The sequence below is a fragment of the Hippoglossus hippoglossus genome, chromosome 4 (assembly GCF_009819705.1).
Source record: "Hippoglossus hippoglossus isolate fHipHip1 chromosome 4, fHipHip1.pri, whole genome shotgun sequence".
Classification (NCBI taxonomy): Eukaryota; Metazoa; Chordata; class Actinopteri; order Pleuronectiformes; family Pleuronectidae; genus Hippoglossus; species Hippoglossus hippoglossus.
This window is the reverse complement of record NC_047154.1, coordinates 21,165,316-21,180,711: the sequence shown is the minus strand read 5'-3', so window position 1 is coordinate 21,180,711 and position 15,396 is coordinate 21,165,316.

Sequence of the window (15,396 nt, the reverse complement as noted above, 5' to 3'; positions counted from 1 at the left end):
GGCTGGCGTCACGTTTTGTGTGGTTTATTTTGACATTTTCGCAAACAAACAAACGGAAAGCAATGGCGTCTGCGGTTTCTCTTGCCCTGGTAAAAAAACATGAACCCATGAATGTTAGCAGGAGGCCACCAGCGGATGTTAGGGATATAACCTGCCATATACTGGGCCTCTCCAAATCTTCCGTCTCTAATCAGACACAAGAAACAAAATGAAAAGTTTCTATCACAAAGAGATACACGTGCGTTAAACACATTAGAAAGAGGGATCCAGGTAGAGCATGGTCTATTTTCTATTATTCTCCATCAAGATTCAATCACATACACACTGGTTCACTCAATCCCAGTGTTAGCTATGCCAGTCCCTGGTGGTTCAGGCTGAATGAAATATTTAATATTTAAATATAAGCTTGATACCGGCACCAATGATGACATATAATTTGATTGTCACATTCAAGCAGAGGGCTTCAGTTCCCTGGTCCTAATCTCAGTCTCCTGAGAGCAGTCTCCTTGGCATCAGGGCAGACAGCACCTACTACTTAGAAATAGACTGTGGGTTAGGATGCTCTTATTTCTGGTACATTTCATGTGTATCAAAAGCAGAAGATGCAAAAGATAAAGCGGCTCTTGTTCTCTATCCCCGCCCCGTCTACCTCTCTTGTCTCTGTTCACCCTCCACCCCCTTCCATCTGACCTACTTTCTCCCCACCTGTGCTCATGCGTTTTGCCTGTGGGGTGCAGTGTTGCTCTAATCTGGGATGCTTATCAGTGGCATCCATCTGGATCTGTTTGCAGTTGTTTTTTTTTAACCACCAGCAAAAGCCACAAGACAAATAGAAATGGGTCATCACTCTGTGACGGTATGAACACAGTAACGAAGGGAAGGCCGCATTTAGCAGCTGCGGACGATAACTGCTGTTACTGTCCAGCAGGTGACGAGTCACAGGGAGACGGGGATGAGGTATGATGATGTCACTTCAGGTCCCTAGATTGCTAATCATTTATCAACGGTGTTCTAGTTCCATCCATAATCTCCTGATAAAACAAAAATAGCAATGTAGCACAACTTGTGCTCTTCCCTTTGTACCAACAATTGTCAGGGCTGGATTTAATCAAATAAGTGATTAGATAATCAACAGAAATAATACCTGATACCTGACTAATAACCTATCAGTTGAAAAGAACAAACCTTGCCAGGGTATAGAATCTTTTCTTTGTTTCATATTATCATAGCTACTTTATAATTTTATGACTGACAGTCAGTCAAAATAAGGAACCTGATTAAATTGAGCTATAAGTTGGGAGGAGTTTTTGTATTTACTGACACTGTAAGACTGAACTTTGGCACATAGTATAGAGCATGTTGCACCAAGGCCCAACAGTCCGCTTGGAGGACTCAGGAATCAACAAAATGATATAAAAATAAATAAGTAAATATTCCTGGATCTGCACCCTGACCTGCACCAAAATGTAATGAGTTCTTCTCTGACCCATATTGTATCCTTCCACCAGGTTTTGTGTAAATCCAACCTGTAGTTTATGTGTAATCCTGCTAACAAACAAACAAAGTTCACTGAAAACATAATGGAGGAAATAATTAATCAATGGACTAATTAAAAGAGCATTTTACTTTTAAGGCCAAGTTAAAGGAAAGAGAGTGATACCACATAGTGAATCCAGAGGTGAAGCTCGAGTCACTTTTTTTTTTACTTCAAAAACCTTCAGAATTTGTATTAAAAAATAAAACAACTCCTATCAGATCTTATCTCTTGCCACGTTTAACAAGGGGAGCAGCATAATGAGCCCAATCCAGTGCAGATCATCATGCAGGGATCAAACCATCAGGTTCACTCAACACTGAACACTGACATTACCCACTACCACTAATATGTATTCTTAAATGCTTTTTTAAAACGATCTCACATGTTTACATTATTGCTTCGGAGTTATGATGAATCAACACTATGGAAATCTATTAAAAATAGATTTATTCATGTAATTTCTGTTTGTTTCTTATGTCAACAAAATAAAACCCTTGTCATTCTTCCCATAAACACAAAGAGCTGCAGTTTTACAGAAATGATGTCTCTCAATGCACGTCATCTCTATACTGGGACTTCCCCGGGCTCACGTTGCCACCGTCACGTCTCATGTCCTGAGGCCTTGTGCCATTTCCTGCGAGTACAGCTGAAGCAACATCCTCGCAACCCTCCAGCCCCACCCTAAAAGTGCCCTGATGAGGGATGCTGTTTAGGCAGCAGTCATTAAATGTACACAGACAAACACCCGCCCACCGATTATGGCTGCAGTGAGAGCAGTCAAACCAAAACAACATTCCACTCAGTGGCAGGGGAAGGCATGCAGGGCGATAAGGCGTAGCGGTGGCAGGGTGCCATGCCGAGGGCCTACGTGCCATCCAGCCAGTCGTGAGGCTCAGCCTATTAGTTCTACTGTTCAGCCATTCCGCCGACCACACGTATACAGAGAAATACATAAACAATACATGATGCAGCCAGGCTTCCTGTGTAATTAGCACTCACCTGCTAATTACCTGAAGAGGCTGACTGCCAGCCGATTGGTGGATTTGGCTTGTTTAGGCTGATGCCACAGAGGGTGTTGTTTTGAGTCATCGCTCTATGTTCTTATAGCAAGAGATGGAAGTTAGCTTGGAACGACCCCACTGTTCTCAAACAGCAGGACTCAAGTCTACAGAACTTTGAAGCCTCGCCACCGCTGCTGCACAAAGGGCTGTTCACCTGTTTATTCAAAGTTCGGTGAAACCCGACTTAGTACGTAGATGCTACAGAGCACAGTTTATTATATTCATATTTAACGTACTGCGTGTCCAAATCGCACTGAAATTCCACACTGCACCTCCGCAGGTAATACACATGCCAAGCGTGAAGCCGATAAGCTGAACGGTTCTCGAGGTATGCGAGCCACATACAGACAGGTTTTGTTAGAGTCGGCCTTTGTACCAGCCACTTAAAGGCCCAGGTCAAAGTTCAACACAAAATGAAAATCAACTTCTAGAGATGTGAAACTTGAAGTTCCCATCTTGTTTGACACATGTACCACTGCCTCGTGCTCTGTAGCACGATGACAAACACTTATTGTCCAGAGTCGACCCCCCCCCCCCACCCCCGACCTCAAAACAGTGGATGGAAAAGATGAGCTCATCTCTCTAATACCTCGCCAGTCTGGTCTGGTCTGTGGTCTCTCTAATGGTCTCCGGGATGTCAACAGTCGTCCGATATGTCCCTCTTATACTCACACCAATTACCATTTCCACACGGGGCCCAAGCCTAAATAAACAGAGTGCAAAACTTGCTATACAATCAGCTTATATCTATAAACAGCGGTTTAAATTAGGCCGCTCCCGAGAGTACCGGCCTTTGCTTGGACAGCCAGACCGAGATGACAGAATGGAGCCAGATGAACTCGCTGCGGGGAATTACAGAGAAGTATTTTAAAGACAACAGAAATAGCACAAGCATAAGTCCTATACAGCCTTAGAGTTTTTTTACTCGATATCAAATATATTTGGGGGTTTTGTTTGTGTTTAGCAGGTGAATGTCCACTTTAAAAGAGGACATTGAACTACAGTTGTGTCAGTCAGCTCACACAGGAAAAACCCCACTGCTGAAAGAGAACAAACTTGCCTACGCTTCCTTACTGGCTCAGTGTGGTTTGGCTGGACACCCACCAGAATGTGTGTGTGTGTGTGTGTTTGTGCGTGCGTGTGGTTGCATGCGCTCTGACGTGATGTGTTGGTATGAGCCCGGATAGGCCCGTCAATGACGCACTTGATACTGGACCAATAATTAATGAGGGATCCTAAAATAGGATTGCAGATTTTTAAGAGCTTCTTTGTCCGACAGCTCTTCAGAACAATGAACCTGCCTCTCGACAAACACCAGTGGGTCATGAAGCAGATTCACTGTCACGATATGAGAAGTACATGGTCATAGTAAGGCTCGGAAATGACTCATGGTCATAGAGGTATTCCTGTTTCACCACCTTTTTAGTTTTTTACAGGTGTCCTGACTCACTGAAGGCAGCGCACCCTATGTAGGACTAAGCACAACCCACAGATTCCCCACACTGAGGAATGGGAGTGGGAAAAGACATTTCTTAACAAGGTGTAAGATATGTGGAAGTGAGGGTTTGTGTGCGTCTGTGTAATGATGGGTAAATCCTGGCAGTAGATGGCTCCGTTAAATAAAAAAAAGACAGAGTACCTCAGAAAAGATGAGCTGAATAAATCGGTCACTGTTGGAGGAGTCGGGCGAGTATATTAAAATATGAAATGATTTATTAGAGATGACATACCAACGACTTATATCTATGAGCTCTGACCATTCCAACTACAGAATGGATTACCATTAAACCTGGTGATAGCATTGGACATGGGTCAAGAAAGAACTCATTACATTTTGGTGAAGATTCGAACAAAGGGGCTGATCCCAGGGAATAATTCATGGATCCTGATAAAAAATATCAGCCATATTAGGAGCCTGATATCCATGAGTGTGTTGAAAGTTGTGCAGCTTCATTGAATTTAAAGGGGGACTGTTGTTGAGGTATGGGCTCCACTAGGTGCCATTCATGTTCTCTTATATGTTCAGGATTACTGCAGCTTTCAACAAGTTAAATTCACGACCTTTTTAAGACCATAATGAATGAAATTGAAGATAAGTTGATGTTTCCGAGGAGAGAATAACCCTGGAAACGCCACATTACCTCACAAAAGACGGTTGTATAGTCTTTCCCACAGCCAAGCTGAGTGAGATGAAGTCAACAACCAACACATGGAAACATTATAAACTACGCAAGTAACAAACATTTTTTGTATAAATAAAATTGTAAAGCATATCGAAAGTAATGTTAAATTAACATTCAGACTACCAATTGATTTTGCTAATAGGGCTTCCCTGCACAAGTTATTCACTTCTACAACAAATCTTAAATCTATCCAAGTATTTTTGAGGCCAAAACTTCGTGATTGAATGTCAGACTTTATACTGAGACCCTTAAGACCCTGTGTGAACCCTGTATATTCTTCCTTTTTATTCAGGTGACTAAAAAAGTCTGAATAGGTACAAGGAGAGCATGGAAGCTTCCTGTCTCTGTGTGGAGCAGCGTCAGGTATAAGAGGTGTCCCATGGACCCACTTGGAAGTGTGCGTATGTAGGGCACACCCACGGACACAGATACTCAGTATTGGAGATGACACATAAAAGGCCTTTTACCATGTAAGCACTGACTATTATTCCCCAGAATGCTGCATGAAAACACACACAAATCTGTGTGCAAGTTCGTACACATACACACAAAAGCACTACCGCACAGGAAGCGAAGTACGCCTCGGTCCCTATTACTCATCGGCGTATCCCATCAACTCCTGAGAGTGACATAATAAGGCAAACTGTATGTTCTCATCTGCTCCTCACAGGAAGCCTCTTCTCGCCCACTCAGCTCACCAAAAACCTCTCACAGAGACTTCCGGGGAACTCTCACAACTAATAAGCCTGAACAGGATTGGAGACAGTCCCAGCTGGCAGAGGGCGAAATGTGGGGTACTCCCAGCACAGGTCACCAGTGTATCACAGGGCTGACATTTAAAAACATCCACACCTATAGGTCAATTCTCCAATCAGCCTAAACCTATCTGCATGTCTCTCATGCCAGACCACCTGGAGAAAACCCATTCAAGGGGAGCACATACCAACTGCACTAAGAAAGACCCAAACCGAACTGGGATTCAAACCAGGAACCTTCTTGCTGTGAGGCAACAGCACCTCTGAACCACTGTGCCGCTCATAACTCGGTGTAAGACATCAAATTCCAATATCAGCTCGCCCTTTTAACCCAGTTACTGTATTCTTCAAGGGTCCATCTGTGATCTGTGACACAAACATAGTTAAAATGATAAGATCAAATCATTAGATACATATTATCTGACTTGTAGCCATACAGGTCTTAGAAATTGATAACTTAGATTGAAAATCGCAAAAAAATGAATGAACAGGATGAAGGATCATTCCACTTATATATTGAATGACTGGACACACCATTGTTTTCAGATTTCTCCCTATGCCCCGTCCTTAAAACAACTTAATAAATAGAGGGTATAAAAAGACGGTATAGGTCCAACACAGCTGATCGGCTGGCCGGCTGTATGGCTGGTGATTTCCCGAGCACGCAGACTGACTGACACTCCGAGGAAACACTTTGCTCCTCCGCACATGCACATGAGGCTTCCCCCCGGAACAATCTGTGGCAAAGGCAGCACGGATGACTCACTCTCTTCTCCACCAGCAACAACACGTTCTGTATTTAACCATGGAAGTTACACTCCGTTTTTTCTATGTTTAGTTCTGTTTGCTCAAACGTTTGAGGGAGATCCAGAGCACGAGGAGATACTACACAATAAACACACTGAAAGTCACTTATTGGTCTTTTAATAAAATTAACTAAATATTTTGCACCCTAAAGGATTTTGTTTTCCGTTGAGCAAACCAGATAAAGCAGATTCCATGAAGACTAACCCACGTTTCTGAGATCAGTCATTTTCTCAAGCTGAACTCCCTCATAAAGTACAAACAAAACTGAAACCTCATTTTTCACTTGTCACTCTCAAGCGCGGCAATCCCCTCTCTCCATCACAGCTTTTCCCACATATCACAAACCTACTTCAACTCACCCGACTTCAACTCACCCGACTTGCAGAGACCCTCCCCCCCACCTGGGACATATAGTTGTCCCGACGTGATCCCCTTAAGCCCGGAGCTACATTTAATACCTGCACCTGTTAAATATATTCTGCAAAATCTTAAATTCGACTGATATTTGTTTACATCCATTATCTGTTCAGATGATCCTTTGAGAGTTTGGAGCCAATCCCAGCGGACACTGGACGAGAGGCGGGGCTCACCCTGGACAACAACATGGGAGAACGGACGTGGGAGAACAGACACCCACATGCTTTGCATATCGACGGAACACAAATATCATCACGTGCTGATAACGTACGTACACTCCTGGCTACCTCTGATATTCTGATTCAACCCTCCACAGACGTCGGTGCCGCAGCTCTGATGAAAACACAACAGGTATAATTAATCAAACTGAATATTAATGTCCCCAAAAAACGGTAATTGTTTTTTTGGGGGGTTGTGCCAAACCTCCTGATGAAGTGAGCTTGGTCAATCGACCTGAAAGAAGCAGGAGAACACTGACGTGACACATCATTACTCAGCCGTTTCAGATGACACAGGCTTGTGTCCCCCTCTCTCTCCCTGTGCTCCAGCACATGTTCTCACGACTTGGATCATCAGATTATGTAATAAATTCAAACTAGTCGCTATTGTCGCCATTGTGTTTTTATCAATGTCAGGAATTCAATGATTTCAAGGCCCCAAATGACTAATGTCATCCCTTTCCTCATCTCTACTCACATCCATTCATCCACCTTCCGTCATCACTCCATCCTCCTTCCCTCATCCCTACTCACATCCATTCATCCACCTTTCCTCATCCTCACTCACATCCATTCATCCACCTTCCGTCATCCCTACTCACATCCATTCATCCTCCTTCCGTCATCACTCCATCCTCCTTCCCTCATCTCTACTCACATCTATTCATCCACCTTCCGTCATCCCTAGTCACGTTATTCATCCACCTTGTCTCATCCATTCATCCTCCCTCCCTCATTCCTACTCGATTTATTTAATGCCTTTTTGGAAATATGGGAACGTCTTCTAAACAGAGGTGGGTGTGAAAAGGTTAATAACGATGAGGCATCACAAACTCGTGTTCATATGCTGGACAGGAAGTATTTAATCACTGAAAAAGAAAGAAAACTATTGTCTCTTTAACCTGAGTTACATGACACGTTTATTTACTTTTTCAAAAGGTCATTAATTAGATTTATTTATTAACACTGTGAGGCTAATGGCTGAATTGGGATTTGAATGCCACGTTTTACTAATGTAATGTGTGTAGCTTCTGATTGGGCTGATTGATTAATATTTAATCAAAACCATCCAGGAAAATAACTTCCTCTGGCAAAGCACAAGATTTTGACGTGTAGTCCAATAGTGCTGGAAAGCCTCTCCCTACACGTTTTATTTGTTTTCCTCCAAATGTGTGTGACAGCATGTGAGAGCAAAGTTAGTTAGTGAGTGCCCGAGGACACGCTGCACCTGATCTTTGTGATCCTTTACTTTAGAAAGTTTGTTTACAAAAGCACATGTATTATGACATTTTGGTGAGCAGGCATAGCACATGTGACTGAGTAGTGTGTGTGTGTGTGTGCACATGATAGGCTGAACCTGCCTTCCTCTATAGGCCTCCACAAACCATGACAATAAATAAAAAAATAATCATAATCAATTCTGTACATATATCCAACGTTTAACACAGTGGTTCTCGTGTCAAAGGGTACAAGCTTCAGTTTTCTTTTAAACTCAACTCTATTGTCATTTTGCAGGATGCAGATTTGGATTTGCTCTTGAGTGGTGTTGCATCATACAGAATACAATTAAATAACACATTGACATGCTGGTTATTTTTTTATGAATATCATCATGAATCTGCGAAATATGTTCTTGGTTGTATGGTTTACTGAACTAGGAGTCGATGTCCCCTGCATAAAAATAGAACATATTTAGATAGTTCAATTTATGTTAAAACCATACAAATGACAGTAATTAATCATGTGATTATCTTTGTCCACATATTAGTCAAAGCAGTTGCAGCAGGTTCATTTATAGCACCGATGGATACATTACAAAATGATCACAAAGGGGATTGTTGTTTTGAAACTAGCTCAGATCTAAATCCTCTGGGATCATGAGGGTCTTACGTCTCTTATTTTTGGGGTCGGAGACTGAATAGCCTGGGAAACTCTGTCCTGGAGCAAAAGGTGATGTCTTTGAACAGTCCCATATCAGAAGAGGATATCTATCGTAGAAGATCGAGAAACTAAGCAACTTTTCACATGTAGGAAAATTGGGCCCCTGAACTGCAGCCTGTTGTCTCTGATGTATGGCCCATCCCACGGCCCTATAAGGTCGTGAAAGGTTAAGTATGATTCTGTTTTCAGTTGTGGTTCATACGTGTGTGTCTGTGTCGGTTACCTCCTGTACGAGTCGTTAGCCGCATGTGACTGGAGATGTTATCCAACAGTTATTCCAGAAGTGTCTCGAGAGGATGCGTCTCTGTGTTCAACTCTCGCACAGTTGCCATGGCAACCAGTTCGGCAGAAAGAGAGAGAGAGGGGACTCGTGATGCGACGCGAGAGAAGAATCCTGTCAAAATCTTGATTCACTGCGTCTCCTCCTGTCTGACGTACACTCGTATCAACACACCTTAATAAATCTGCTGACAGAACAGGGCCTGCAAGGTCAGCTGCAGTGACGGAGCTTGATATTCTCACCTTCAAAAACAAGCATGTTGAAGTAAAGTCAAAAAACAAAAAACACCATGCTCCTAATTTCTTAATTATTTTATTTCTTTATGCTCTTATTTATTATTTATTTTGGTGAAGTTGGTGCTGGGGTTGGCTGATTCTGCTCTGCATCGTCCGTATTGAGAAGCCACTTTACTTGATTTTGTTCTGCTGCAGGATCCATGACGTTCATTGCCTCCTTGCACCGGTGGTACCTTTCCTCTGAGGATTGACCCACGTGTTCAAAAGCTGTCTTCGATCACAACTTTCACTCAGGTTTGTTTAAAAACAGCAGCTTCTCATCAGGCCTCTGCACATGCTCAGTTCAACCTGTCCAATAAGTCACGGATCCTGACTTTAAAAAACGGTGGCAAAGACACAAGCAGGACAAAAGAAGAATACGAATATTTAGCTGAAATTGTAAGTAGACAAGAGGAGTGATCAATGTTTACATCAAAGGAGTCAGGACCTCCTCTGTTTGCAGACAAAACATTTATGATTACATTATTTGTGATCACGGTTGCTTAGCGGTCAGAAAATGAGTTGTTAAACAAGATGACCGTTGTTCAAGCCCTCTAGTTGACCTGTCTGCGTCTACTATTAACTTTAAATGCTCTGGAGCACAGGAGATTACTGGAAGAAATGGCATTACGGCGGAACATGAGTAAAGAGACACACACGCACACACACAGACACACACACCAGTCTTTGTCATCACACAAGCTCTCACGTAAAGCCAAAGAATTGTTCCCATGTGCCGCAGAGCTCTGATTGGAGAGGGGTGCGTGAGAGCAGCAAATGATTTGTAACGTTTGACTAATGTAAACAAAGGGCTCGGTGACACAGATGTGGAGGAACCGGAGCAAAGGGAAACTGAAACGACTGTGAAGTTGGTCACGCTACGGAACGACACTCATTTGTCCTGCCAGCTCTTGGTTAGGGACGTTTCCCGACGTCTTTTATGGATTGAGGTGATTCCTCAGCCGGTCACACCACTTTCACTTTTACAAATTACCTAAACTATTTTTATAATGAAAATCGATTCAGTCAATTTGTTGTTGCGGCCTATAGTCCAAATGATGAAATATTTTAATTATGAATCAATGAAAAAAAAGGATAGAGTATAATATAAAATGTGTTTTTCTATATTGTCACACGATAAACATATCACATCACAGAGGTTGCAGCCGTGAAGCCACGACCTTCACTCCCCCACTTTATCCTTATTTTAATCTTTAAACTTTATTTCAACCAATGTCATTGTGCTCTGGCATGTTCAAGACTCCTCGTGTGTGCGAGCATCACTGGACGTGTGAGGCGTTGCCGGCGCCCTGGTTACAATCCAGACGTGTTGCCTCACATCCCCAAAAATAGTGCCAGCTGTGTCCACCTGTTCTCTCATCACCTTAGTGAGCACGAGGAGGACTCGCCGAGGTTCTTTAAACAGCCTGTCAGTGGCGCTTCTCCACACCTTCAGCCACTTCATCATCTCTCCTCTAATTGGCTCGGGGGGGGGGGGGTGAATGATATAAATAGCCACATGCATCCATCATGAGACTGATTTACTTGCTTCACTCACAAGGTTAATGCAGCCTCAGGGGACCCAGGGGTCATCGTGTTGCCTTTTTTTCTGGAAGACACATAAGCAACAAACAAAAACTGGCGCTTGAGCTGATCTTTTCTTTTTGTCTTGGATTCATTTATTAGTTTGTTGTGGTTTCAGAAACCGGAGGATTGTCTTAATGACACAATCATGAGACAAAACCAAGTGTAAAAATGTATTTCACTCAGAAAACTCTCAATCACTGCACTGAAAGAAAATGTCTATCTTAACGGAATCATCTGCCAAAGGCCTAAGCTCGCTTGATAACTCTAAATGTAAATTAAAATCAATAGCCGAGCCTGTCATACTTTTTAACACTGTATTCCTGTGGGAGCAGCAGCAGCAGTATTTGACCCAGTTGGCCCCACCGGCAGCTATAAAACCACAATGACGCAAAAGCTGGGGCCACATCATTTGCATTAAGAGAGGAAATATTTAACCCTACATGGTCATAACGATCTCTGCAGAGATCGGGCACAGAATGAACTCGATGTGTGATCTCTCGCTTCTTCGTTTCCCTAATTAAGCTGCTCTGTGCTGAGAGTTATTTCCGTCCTGCACACAGAGAGCAGGAGCTGCCCTCGTCTCAGGCCGTCATCGACCCCTGATAAATACACAGCTCTGGTCAAACTGTTTATTATTTCACAAATAACTTCTAAAGACACATATACATCATGTACCTTAAGCAGCGTTTACTGCCAGACTTTAAATCACGATGAGCTGTGACTCAACAGAGAGCTGAACATGACTATTAATCAACATCTGAAAATAATGTAGGTTAGGTCATCTAATGCACGTGCTCCTATGTAATGATATTTACTCTACGTTGACGTCCAGATTTTAAGATTACGATACAAAAAAAGGGGAAGAGCTTTCCACTCAAGTTTAAGTAAAGATATTTTAAGTCGTTTAATGTTTTAACGTACTGTGAAAATCTCTTGTCTGTCATATATATACTACAGCCTTGTATTTATAGTATTATGTCTACTTCATAGTATATAGTATTTCTATTTTTATTCTTACTATATTTTCCACTTGTGCTGCTATACTTCCTCGTGCTGATGTGTAATTTCCTCAATTCTAATCTTGGTTTAATATAATAAAGAGTAAGATGGAAAATTGTGGCCTAAGCTTCACTTTTTTTAACCATACTCAGGGTTTTTAAGATGGAATTCAAAACATTAAAAATAATCACACTGTCTATATTTAGACACGGGTGACAAGTGCTTTTATTAAACTTAAAGAATTGAGACCCCATGGCCTTTAAAAAAGAAAGCATTTCTCAATTTGAGGGGAACAGTTCAGTGCTGTCTTTTACTTTGACTTGTGGGAAATGCTCCGTTTTTAGCTTCAATGGAAAACTCGGCCATCGATAACTCGGCCAGCGTGCCTCAGTGAGAGAGTGGCAGGGGACGCCTCCCGTCCCATGTGACAGTCAGTCTCTCTTTCAATCAATCGATCAATCAAATTTTATTTGTATAGCCCATATTCACAAATCACAATTTGTCTCATAGGGCTTTAACAAGGTGTGACATCCTCTGCCCTTAACCCTCAGCAAGAGTAAGGAAAAACTACTAAAAAGAACATAGAAACCTCAGAGAGAGCCACATGTGAGGGATTCCTCTCTGGGAACGTGTGTATTTACATGACTGGGGGGGGGGGGGGGGGGGGGGAGTAGATTCATTTAGACTGACATATTCATCAGGATGCAGCCAGGTCTCAGTGAGGGACAATAAATCAATTTTTTGATCTGAGACTAGTTCATTAACTAAAACAGCCTTTGATGATAATGATCTTATGTTTAAAAGACCACATTTAAAAGTCTTTGTTTCCCGAGTTGTTGCAGAGGTTGTGTTAATTTGTTAATTAGATTTTTGTGCAGAATTCTCCCTCTGTTATTGTTTGATTTAAATAATTTAATAGGACGGTGGACAGACACAGTCTCTATGGGGTTGTGGTTGTGTGACTGATCCAGAGGGAGCGCAGAGAAGTGTTTAGCACTGCAGCTCTGCTTCCTGGTCCCAACTCTGGGTTGTCATTTAATAGACTGGGTAATATTCCTTTCGTCACATGTACGCAAGTGATTTGATCAAATCACATCTCTCGCTTTTACCGGGTTATGTCACAGGCAAGAGCAGGAGAAGGGAACTAGGACAGAGAGAGTAGACGGAGTAGGACAGAGAGGTGGAGGAAATTAGGCAAGGCGAGTTCATTTGTGTAACACATTTCAACGGCATTCAAAGGGCTTCACACGGGAGATAGAGGGCATCATGGAGAGATCTGATCCTATTTGAAGAGGAGGTTATATGTATATGTGAAAAAAAAAATAGAAGACGAGGACACTTAAATAGACCCTGGTGATATAACTCACTCATGATTCTCTTTTAAAGCAAGGCTGGAGAGAACACAGGTGTAGAGCTCTTATCGTGGATCACTATGCAATTGGATATGAAGGGTCATGGGTGGAAATAACATGTAGTTTTTTTTTTTAGATTAGGTTTGAATAATTTCTTTCTATAGGTCAGTATAGTCCAAAAATAGGCGATTTTCCTGCAAGGCTGTAACTCCTGTGATCCCTTTGCACGACTGGGTTTATTATGTTTTTAGAGATGGAAATTGTTGCAGTAAAAAAGGACTAATTGCAGAATATTGTGTTTCTTGGTTCCATAGACCTTCCTGTCTAACCACACAAATGTGGAAAATAACGTGCAATAAGAACATTCCTGGAAACATTGCTGCATAAAGATTTGTTTGCCTTCTCACCCTGGCTGTGGCGTCCCAAATATTAAATAAGTCAACTTAATAATGCAGCAGCAAAAAAAACCTTAACAACTTAGTGTTCCCATCCTTTCCATTGAATAGTGTTTTTTTTTACGCTCATACTGTGACCGACGATACTTTTGTAAATATGACATGATCACACACTGTCGGGAGGGGGTGTGTTTGAGTCTGTGTTGTGTTAACCACATGCAAAAAATGAGCACAATTTTTGTTGTGTGTTTTTGTGTGTGTGTGTGTTTGTGCGTGTGCCTCGTGTCACATCAGGACAGTCCTGTCAGATTAAGTGTGGGCCGCGGTGCTGAGTCTGTGTCACACAGTGTTCCCGTCTCAGCACATTAGAGCCAAACCTCTGTGATGGTGCAGAAAACACATCAGAGAGAATGAACAGTAACAGAGTGCAGATGTATTAAAACACACTATAATATCATTTGATTTGTGTTTTTCCTTCCCAGCTCTGTCATGAAGTTTGAGGTCAATGTTGGTTTTTTTTGTTCTTCCCACAGCACAGGCCTGAGTCTGCTGACCTTAAGTTTCATATAGTTTTCATTTAGATTGTGGTCGACTCACATTGCATCAGAACCACCACGTCGGACTCATGTAGTTTTCCTGTATTTGTCAAACTGGATTCTGCTAAGTCCGATTATTAGAGAGTTCTCTTGAACCCTTCAACTTATTGGCTTCACACTAGGCATGTGTATTGTTAGTGTCCCAGTGCTGTGCTGAGTTTGGTGTGATTTGGACGTGTGATATGTTTAATATTAATAAAATGTTAATAAACAGGAAGCCAGAGTTCTCTTGCGTCTTCTTCTAAGTCCTCTGATAAACTCCCTCAGCTGTTGGCAAACGGGTTAAACTAAGCATCAAAATAGACACCAGGTTTTATTTCACACAGATACAGATGGACTGACCCACGACGGGTGCTGATCTCCATCATGGAAACAACCCTCTTAGAATCACTTCCTGTTTCAAAATGTATCTTTAAAGTAAAAGCACAATGTGTGTTTTGTTGCTGCAGGCTTTATTTTGAACAGAACTATAAAGCTTTTATTTTGAAAAGCTGTTAACTTGGGTCTGAAGATAGCCGACATAAAATGTATGAAAAAATATATTTGATTTTAATGTTTTTTTTAATATAAATTTTCTTCTATCTGCATATGGTCTCACAACTGTTTGGATTGTTGTTACCTCCGCCCCAGAGGTTCTGTTTTCACTTCTGTCCATTGGTTTGTTTATTTGTCAGCAGGATTATTAAAAACCACTGAAATGATTTCAAGGAAACTTTGTGGAAGGATGGGTGATGGGCCAGAACAGAACCCATTATATTTTGGCGCAGATCCAGGATTTATTTAATCAATTTCTATAACATTGCCATATAGGATGTTTTTTTGACATTTTCATAAATTTCCCAGGGAATAATCAGGGTGGCTGCAGGGGGGGGGGGGGGGGGGGGGGGTGTATGAATTAAACATGACTAACATGTGAACGAACCAATTTGTCATTCACACCGATAAGTAAAGCAAACTAGTCTCCGGGGGGGAAATGAGCAGAAACAGATGGAA